General features: G+C 49.3%; 1 protein-coding gene across 1 annotated transcript in view; it reads right to left on the reverse strand.

Moving 5' to 3' along the window:
* Nucleotides 1–7,531, reverse strand: part of GATA4 (GATA binding protein 4) — a 79,984-nt gene extending 72,453 nt beyond the window's left edge. Inside the window, exon 1 of the mRNA XM_060653728.3 lies at nt 7,373–7,531. The gene's annotated coding sequence lies outside the window, so the exon portion shown is untranslated. The remainder of the gene's footprint in view (nt 1–7,372) is intronic.
* Between the last annotated feature and the right edge of the window lie 891 nt (nt 7,532–8,422).

The following is an 8,422-nucleotide window of genomic DNA, read 5'->3' on the forward strand; positions in this document are numbered from 1 at the left end:
GTAAATGAGAATAATCTCAGATTATCTATGAAGGGAAGATTTATCTGTGAAGAAGGTGACACTCAACTATTAAGAAGCACATTCATACATCTTATTTCTAGGATATGCCAGAAATAGAAGAGAAATAACTTGCCTGAGGTCATCCAGTTTGTGGGGAGTTGCATTGGGACTAGAATCCAAGCTCTTGTGATTCTTTGGCTACTGCCTGTAGTGTTTCCTCTGCCAGCAAATATCCTCTGTGGGCAAATGAGGATTGACTAAGACCCATAGAGCCTTAAAGTTTCACGGGGGTTCCTGTCCAGCACCCGGGATCTCCCTTTCCAAGAGAAGTCTGAAGGGGAAGTGACACAGCTGGGTTGGTGGGGATATTGTGGGTCACAGCAGCATAAGGGACTTAGCACCCTGAGCTTAGGTATGGGCAAGCAGAGGTGGTCTTCTCCCAGGGAAAGACCTGCCAGTCCTATGAGCCACACTCAAGTGGAAAGCTTAGGCAGGAGCGATTGTCACTGCACCAGTAGAGGGTAGAGACTGTTGCTGGCCTTCTGGGGAGGGGATTCCTGCACTGAATGGAAGGCTGAACCAGATAACCTCTGGGCCCTTCTAGCTCCCGACGTCTCTGATTTGTATGTGTTGGAGTAAAGAAGTGAGCAGTCACGGGACTGGAATAGTTGATTTAGGGTCCCACCCCGGTCACCAGTGAAGTTCTCATCTTGGGCAAATAATTTAACCTGTCAGTACAAGGCACAATGCCCGGTGCAGAGAAAAGCTTTGTAAATGTTTGCTGAATGAATGACCGAAAGAATGGTGGATGGATTTAAGCCTCCCAAGTCCCAAGGAATATTGGTGATTATTGGATTCTTACAGTGCCCTTTGACTGGTGTAGAGTTTGAATGAGATAATGTAAAAATATTCTGAACTTCTTAAAAGGAAATGTGATCTGCCAAACCCAAAGGGATTCTAGTTCGTCCTTACACTGACAATGGGTAGAGTTATAATTTACCAGCATCAGTAAGCGTATTATTCAGTGGTCAGTTTTGAGTCCACACAAAACTCTCTATTTCATTAATCCCTCCTGTCGCCGATGGGTTAGCTCCAAGCCTCCCAGAACCGGGTGGGGCAGCCAGACCGCATCCCTCCCTCCACCCCCGCCCCGGATAAATGCTGAGGTCTAATGGATTGTTCATGCTGCTGTCCAGATTAGATAGCAAGCCCCTCCGTTATCGTGGCTGGAGCAAACCCGGGCGGCCACTCTGGTGAGAGCTTTCTAAGGCAGCCCCGAGAAGCCTGGGGAATCTAGAAGGCAAGGGAGAGCAGAGAGCTGCTAACAAATCCTGGGGCCCCAAGGCTGTTTCCACATAGCGCCTCTTCTCAGAACTTGCTCTGGACCCTAAATTCTTCACTCCCTCCCCCTATAGCATTTAAGTAACTACTGAAGTGGCCGGTAGTTACTATTTGCTGAATTCTAGGGAGCAGTTCTAAGACAGTAACTCATAGATTCTTCTTGTCAACTTCTGAGAAGCTGGAAACACTTTGACGATAACACCCTCCCTCCCCTTAATACCAGAGAGATGCTTTTGCACAGCGACTGCTGCATGAGACCAGGAAGGCTGTACCTTTCCTAATTTTTGTTGTCCTTGCATCATTGCAGAGGAAACATAGCTGACTTTCTCACCTCCCTTCCTAATTCTCCATGGTCAAGTTTTTACCTGTTAATGATCCTGTTTGTTAAGGAAAAGTTTCTTTAGAGTTTTCTTTAAGTTCCTTAAATAAACCTTAAGGATTTTTTCCCCTACAAGTGATTTTTTTTTTGTCTCCAGTCATTATCTAAAACCAAAAAAGGATCTACTATTTATCAACATTATTATAAAAAAGTAAGAATTTCATGTATGCTCTAACAACAAATTCTACATAAAACAATGATAAATGCTCAAAATCATTATTTATCTACAAGGAGAGGCTAATTGTTCTATCATTATTATGATAGAAGTACTGTGATATAACAGAAAGCAAATAAAGTCTTAGCTGGTGAACAAGGAAAAGTTATCTATTTATACCATATCAATTTCCTGTTAAATCTTGCAGTTAGTGAAAAGCCATAATAAATGGTGTGGCAGGACAAATCATCTGGCTCAGTAGGAAATGTTTCTACAACATTAAAAAAAAAAAACAACAAAAAACCCTGCATCATGTTTTGTAGTGAATCAATCTTGGTAGAGTTCCACTTAGCCACTGGAAAATGACTTTATAGTATGCTATTTATTTAGAGGTGGAAATTCAAGAAATTTCGTAAGGACAAACGGCACAGCTACTGTGTAGATTAATATCCAGACATTAAAATAATTCGCCAACAGAAGGCTTCTGATTCACCCAAGGAGACATCTTTATCCAGTAAGTTCTGCATGCAAGTGGTACACCCAAATTAATAAAAACGAGTTTTTCACGAGGGGGAAGGGTCTATGGTTGGGATGAGAAAAGATCAAGCCAGACACAGGGAAATTTTAAATGTGGGACGTGTGTCTGGAAGCATCCTGCGGTTACTAAGATCAGCCTGGTCTGCAGCCGCCAAGGACCGGGCAAATAGAAAGACACGCAGTTAAAAAAGAAGAGCACGTTTTATAGATAAAGAACAAAGTAAGGGGGAAAGATTTTGATTAAGCAAGAAAAGGAAACTCAGGAATTGAATTGGAGGGGAACGAGAATCAGAGAGGGAGGTGGGGATGGGTGGGGATGAACGAAGGAAAGGAGAAAACAGGCAAAGCTAAGACAATACTAAACGAATAAAGAAAATCCCTAAGACCGGTGGGTAGGGTGGATGAGGGAGAAACGACACATCACGGCATCTAAGAAAAAGCAGCAGCCATTCCAAACTCCGCCCTGCCAAACACCGACCCGGTAAAAGCCGCGCCCGGCGCCTGGACACCGGCCCCCCGGGGCGGGCATCTGTGCGCAGGATTGCCACTACTGACCCTGGGTTTAGCGAAATGTGATTTGGGAAAGGTCTGCCAGGAGTCTTTTCTAGGCTCAGAAAGAGGGGCGCTGAGGAACTGTCGAGTCTGCGGCCAAGAAATGATAAAAAGGCAGTGCCCTTCCCCAGAACTTCAGCTTGCCCAGGCCTGGGAATCCGGTGGCCTCTCCACAAGTCCCAGGTGCCGAAGCTTCGAGAAATCTCTGCTTCCGGCCTCCGCGCCGGCAGGAACTGTGCATGAAATATTAAGGCTCTTTGAACGCGGCTGAGGGAGACTCTGAACTCTGCGTCCGTAGCCACCAAGCCCGCGAGCCAGATCCGGGTGCCATCCAAGTCCCTTAGGAACCCTCCAAACCCGGCCAAGGAAAGGATTGAACCAGTGCTTTGCGGACTGGAGTCGGGTTCGCTGCGCCCTCGACTAGGATGGGAAGGAGGTGTCTATCTGCAGGGGGATGTTGAAATGCGGAACAGCCTAACTGGGGGTGGGTGTGTGCATGTAAAAATACACGTTTTGATGAAACTTCTACTGTAATTCTTGGCCTGTTTAGGGACCTTACGTGGGAGTTAGAGACTGGAACGACAGCGGAAGGACGCGGCTTCGCTCCCCTAGTCGCTGCCCAGACCGTGAGGGCAGCGGCGTTGGGGCGAGCGGGTCCAGGGTCGCGCCAGCCCCTGCCCTTGGAACAGCGCGCGCAGGCGGATCTCCTCGGCTCCCGGGTCCATCTGTGCGTTGAGCATTCCCGGGGTCTGAGCTCCCCAAGCTCAGATCTGGGAGAGGGCGATCCGGGACGCGTTCTGAGCAGCACCAGGCCCCGGCACGAGGTCACACGACTGACCGCGACCTGGACTCTGCTGTCTGCGGCCTGGGCTTTCTCGCCCATTACCCCCGCTCGGGAGGCTGGGGGCCGCCGGAGCGACACCCGTGTGAGGTTATCTGGCCTATGTGGCGCCCTAATGGTTGAATGCGTCCAAACCAACCTAACCTCAGCCTCGCCAGGAATAGAAACGATAAGAGGAGGTTCCGCTGCAAAGTGGCCAAGAACTCAAGCGGTCTAGTTGTTTCTTTGCAAAGATCCGCTGGTCTAGAAGGTGTGGTCGCGCGCTCGGGGTTTCCTCCGGCCTCCTGTTGCTGCAGGAGCCGTCTCCACCACCACCGATTCGTTTTCCCACCTGGCCACTCGGACTGTGCACGAGCGGCTCTCCCAGAGGGACCAGGGACTCGGGACGTTAACCCACCCTACGGGAGAGCAGTGTCCCTTCGGGTTTCCATTGCCCGGGTTTCCGCGAGGGCTGCGTGCTTCTCACAGGGCTTGCTCCCGGGAAGATCGCTCCTGATGAGGAGTTGTTTGGCAAAGGGTTCGAGCCCCTTTGCGGTGCACCCAGGCGATGTAACTTTGGGCAGAGTAACTGCTCCCAACCTTTCTTCCCGTCATGTAAGGTGTGGGAGAAACAACACCTCGATGTGAAGTGAATTTGTAAACTTTTAAGCTCCACCCAAAAGGGATTAATATTGATCACTAATTAATACGGTCTTCTTCCTCCCCCCCCCACCCCCTTTAGGGGCATTTCTTTGCCTCTTTGAGGGGTCCCTGAGGCTTTATTGAGTGTTCCCATTATTTGGGAATCTCCATCGCCCCTTCCTCCCTTAAATAAAAAAAAATTACTTTTCGTTTCCTTCACCAAACTCTCCACGGGGTTAGGACTGTTCGCCCCAGACTCGTCCCACTAAGGCCTCCCCGGGGACACTTTTAAGGTCATCGCTATTCTCGTTGGGCCGCGCCACGGGGACCCCACCCAGTCCGCCTGGCCGGCTCCCTTTCCCCGGCTGCGCGCCCGCACTGAGACCCAGGGTTCCGGCCCCGCGCTCGTCACTGGCGCCCAGATTTGGAACTCAGCCGTCCTCGGTTCCTTTTCATTTTTCCGGCAACCTTAAGCCTGCTCCCTTTTCTCTCCTGTCCCTTCCTACCCTCCGCCAGAGCCTGACGCCACTTGGTTTATTGACCTTAGATCTGCTACGCGGCTTTATCAGGCCCCGCGGAGCGTCCCGCGGGGCACGTTTCCCCCCCCCTCACCCCCCAGTGGCGCGGTGGGAGCCCTTTTTAAGCTTCTCTAGAAACCTCTCATTCGGGCCCCATCCCGACTCCGCTCCCAGAACCTACAGAAACATCGCCCCAATTCCCGTGATCATGGAGAGAACCGAGGCAGGGCCTTCAGGGCCACGAATATTTGCCTGTGTCGCCCCTTTATCTAGATAAGGTAGGTGAAAGTGCCCGCCTCCCCCCTCGCAATTATTCGGATAATTGTCTCGAATCTCCACTTGGTGCTGTGTTTAGACAGTTGGAGATTGATCGTTTGAATTTATTCAGTGTCTGCGCTGCCCCAGCCCTCAACGCCGTCTTCTCTACTGTCCCCAGCCTTAACACATCTCTGGACTTACACATGCAAACTGTAACTTTACGTCCTATAAATCACTTGGCAAATATAACTAGGCATTAGAAAGTCATTTGAAATGGATATTTTATTGGGCTTGAGAAATAGAGCAGGGATAAAGAGCAACTTATTCCCATTTCCTCAATACCAACCTCACAAAACTGTCTAAACGTCCCACCCCCGCCCCTTGAACTCGTCAATGAAAAATCACTTTCACAAATTCTTTAGAAGAAAGAGGAAATGTCTACATCACTAAAAATGAACTCCAATGTATTCTGTAAAAAAAAAAAAAAAAAAAAACAACTTCATAAATTGGGACTTTCAAATATCTTTTTACTCTAGGCCCATTTATCCAAATAAGACTAACAGAGACAAAACACTTAATCACTACTACTAATAAAAGAGCCAAACCAGTTTTGTGATGATAGGTTGTGGGATTCTAGCAGACTTTCACAGTCATGCTTCCCCTCATTTCAGATATTGGCACTTCCTTAATCCTGCCCAGCTAAAAGCCTTCCAGTTTCCCTCCATCTTGGTGAATCCGCAGGAGAGTGAGTGTGTGGGGACTCGGGGAAATGAGGAGGGCCAAGGCAAGCTGGAGCTGGGCAGGGGGAAAATAAAGTTTGAGACAGCTTTTGAATTTATCCTTGAGGAAGCCAGCAAGGCTTTGGGAGAGGGAAGCATACACCAAGGAACAATTTTCCATTCTCTGTTTTGCAGAACTGATATTTGTAGTAAGTGCACAGACACCAAGAGACTGCACTAAATCCTACCCGATTCCAAAAAAGGGCTCACCCAGTCCTCCCTAAGGCTGCAAGGTTAAAATATGCCCTTGTCTGTTTTCAACCTTTGGGCAAGGGGAGGAACTCAGACAAACCGGCTGCCTTCAAACTCTCCCAGAGCCTTAGCTGTTAAGTAACGCTTCACTCTGGACTCAGGATCTTCTCACTTTCCACCTGTGTTTTCTCAAAGCTGCCCCTCTTTCTTCACCTGTGTCTCTCCTTTTGGACTCGGCTCTTTTCTCAGCTACAAATAAGATTCAAAGCTCATTTGCCCAAACTCAGGATTTATAGAAAGGGGAGGTCATTTTATCTTGTATGCAAAAGCATATGCAACCAAGCTCTTCAAAGCACACAGTGGGCTTGGGGAAGAAAACCACAATCATTACAGTGCACCTGCAAAACCCACCTCCACTCCTCCTTCCCATCACATGTCTGGCTCCAGAATAAATGAAAAATTAAACCCTACACCTAGCCTGGCTGACCCTTGGCCTGTAAATAGGCAAAGAAAAGTATCAGATCCCGAGGGCCCTGAGGCCTATTCGCTAATTCACTAATGAAGCCATAGGAAACACGGCTGAGACTTTCTGGCCTGAGAGCCTACCCGGCTGGTCTGACAGGGGTCAGGAAGGGTTTTCCTGAGCTTTCTCAAGGGGTTCTCAAGACTGAGCATCAGCAGCGTGGACCCAGGGGAAAGGCATGGATCTGTGTTGGAGCGAGCAAAGACAAGCGGGCCCAGGGGCACCTGGTCAGATCCGTTGGCATTTTTGTGTGGTATGTATTTATTTACTTTTTACTGAGAGACTGACCATCCCCACCAATTTCTGATTGTTGGAGTAGGAGGCTGAACCCGGAAATAGAGACACTACACGCTACCAAGTTGGGAGAAAGGGAAACAGAGAGAAAATGTAGCACAGGGAAGAAGTGGGAAAGGAAGCCTTGTATCTGCGGTTTGGTCTGTCAAGAATCTCATCCTTTCTTCCTGTCCTCAAAGGTCTGAGAGCCTCTTGCCCATCCTCACTGGCAGGTCTTCTCCCTGCCCCTATCCCCGCACCTCCCCTCTGCCCACAGCCTGAGAGAGCTCACTCGGCCTTCTCTTCCTTCCGCCCTGCTGCTCCTGGCCTTCCTGGCCTCCCAGCTCCCTGCCTCTCTCTCTTCCCGGGTGGAGGGTCCCCAGGAAGGCCAGGAAAGGACTCACCCTCGGTGGGAGCAGTGTCCCTGCAGCTCCTTGAGGCTGGTGTGAGGCAGTCTCTCAGGAACGGTTGGTCTCCGTCCCTCCCTCAGTCTCAGGGATTCCAGGCTGTTCTCAGCGGGGTGGGAGGGAGGCGTTGTGAGCCGAGTCTCCCAGCTCCCTCAGAGCTCCCAGCTTTCCCCTCAGAATTAGATAACAGGAAAAATAGATAAGAGAAGTGGTTCATTAATTCAGCAAGCCTTTTTTTTTTTTTTTTTCGGTATGTGTACAAGTGGAAGGAAACCCTGTTAGGGAATGAAGCCCTAGTTGGACGTTTTTTTAATAAGTCAGTGTTCACAAGGTTCCAGAGATGCTTCCGGAAGGTCACTCAGAAGGACTGAGACCTACAGGAAACAAACTTAAGGAGTCACCATTTGTGGGGGAAAAATGCTGACTTCACAGCATGCGACTTCTTCACCCCAAGTCTCTCTCAGAGGCTAGTCCAGACTTTGGTGGTGCTTGCCTAGGTGACATCGTCCTCTGAGGGCAGAAATAACAATAACAGCAGCACTGCTCTTCCAGTAGGCAATAAAAAATAACACTTGTTCATGTAGTATTTCCTGGGCTCCTCACAACAGGAGCAGCAGGCAGCTTCTAAAACAGTATGAGATCCTTGAGCTTGGAGAGGTTAGAAATGTGCCGGTGGCCCAGTCACACAGCCTGGAAAAGGATAGAGCCCATGTTGGATTCTAGATGAATTGCTCTCTAATGTAGCAGTAAAGAAATCAGTGAATTCTTAGGATTGGAAGATACCTCAGAATTCCAATCTCTTACCCAAAGCAGGAATCCCCATGAGGTGATTAGCTGTACTCTGTTTGAATACTCCTGCTATGGGGAGCTCATCACTCTACAGGGCATGGAGGTACAGCTCTACTGGCCACCATACTTCCCTGCCCCACAAATGACCCAAGATTGCAGGGCTGTGCCAGGCACACGGGAAGCAACAGGGAGCTGCGGCCGCGGCCTGATTGGAGTCATCAGGCGAATGAGCTGCATGGAATTCTTTCCTCTCAGGCC

This window comes from Panthera onca, chromosome B1 (assembly GCF_046562875.1).
Source record: "Panthera onca isolate mPanOnc1 chromosome B1, mPanOnc1 haplotype 2, whole genome shotgun sequence".
Classification (NCBI taxonomy): domain Eukaryota; kingdom Metazoa; phylum Chordata; class Mammalia; order Carnivora; family Felidae; genus Panthera; species Panthera onca.